Genomic DNA, 1,614 nt, shown 5'->3' on the forward strand with positions numbered 1-1,614 from the left:
CACACACACATACATAAACACACACACACACACACACACACACATGCACACACACACACATGTAGAACTTCTTATCTTCCTTCTTGGCACCCTAAGGAAAAAATGCTTTCAGTAACGACGGCACACATCCTTTTTTCATTACCTCCTCCATCCTAAAAGAAGTCACCATCCTTGAACACGTGTCTCATACCAGTAGCTAGACAATGGCAACAATACTAACTAAATAAATAAATCATAAAAAACATTCAAAATTGAAAAGAAATCCCTCCCTCTCTCTTCCTATTTATCTGTCTGTCTATCTATCCGTCTATCTATCTACCTATCTATCTATCTACCTATCTATCTCCACTGTCCTGGAACCTCACCCAAAAGAGCAAAAAGCAGCAAAAATAATGTTTTCTTCTTCTAAATAAAACACACCTGATTTATATAAATGAACAAATAGTTTGCACATTCACAATTTTATTTGACAAGTTCGAAGACGAAAGAAAGCGCTAATAATAATGACTAAATAAATAAAAATAATTTTTCCATAATTCTGGAGACCTCCTCTTTTCGCGATATTCAATATCTGTACACCACGTCTAAAACTCACTCTATTATAGGCGTTTTATTCTATCTGAATTTATTTTGATTAAGAGGTCTTTGAGAGTTTGATTATTTCGGTTTCACCTTTTGCATTTACTACTTAAGTTGGTTTCTCTCGCATTGTTTTTTAATCTTTTGTATTTTTAAATTTAAATCTTTTTGAAATTTTAAATTCATTTTATAAGATATTATGAGTTTTTTTAATTTTGGTTCATCAGTGATTTTAAAACGGTGAATTTTTACATTTAATTCATTTATCTTAGTACCCTTTTGATATTTCTATATATTTATTTATTAGCTGATCATGTGACGTTTATAATTGATAACTAATTGTTATTTAAACAAGGTACAAAATGAAGTACAGAATAATCACAGATACAAGCATTCACATATTTCCCAATCACATACATACACATACTCAAACAGAATTGGAATGATGTTAGCTTTTTTTTCTGAGTTGTACGTTTTCATTACGCACACACACACTCACACATTCACACACACACACACACACGCACACACATACGCATACAAACATTCACATACCTCCCCTTTTCATACACACACACACATAAACATATACTCACACAGAGCTGAAAGGTTTTTTACTTTATTCGCCTCTTCCTTTTTCATTCATATGTTGAAAACAGCAGATACACTCCGCGTTCTTCTTTCTCAAACGGTTCTTACTTTCTCTCACTCTTTGAGTCACGGCTATAACTCTCTACCTCTCCTTCACTGTATTACTATTTTTCTCTCCTCTCCCTTCACTTATACTACCCTTTCTCTTCCTCCGTTCTACTGTTTTACTTGTAGAAGGTTATTTTGTAAACAAAAGAATCGTTTTTTTTCTCTTTGTTTTATTTTTTGTTTGGTATTACCATATTGTAAATTTTGAATTAGGACATTTATTACTTTTTAGTGGATAATGTATCGGTTTGTAGTTATTAATTTTTAATTTTTGATTAGATAACCCTATTATTTTTTGTAGTTAATTTTTGTTTCATTAAATTTATGTTTTTTTTA

The sequence above is a fragment of the Octopus bimaculoides genome, chromosome 11, assembly GCF_001194135.2.
Source record: "Octopus bimaculoides isolate UCB-OBI-ISO-001 chromosome 11, ASM119413v2, whole genome shotgun sequence".
Taxonomy (NCBI): domain Eukaryota; kingdom Metazoa; phylum Mollusca; class Cephalopoda; order Octopoda; family Octopodidae; genus Octopus; species Octopus bimaculoides.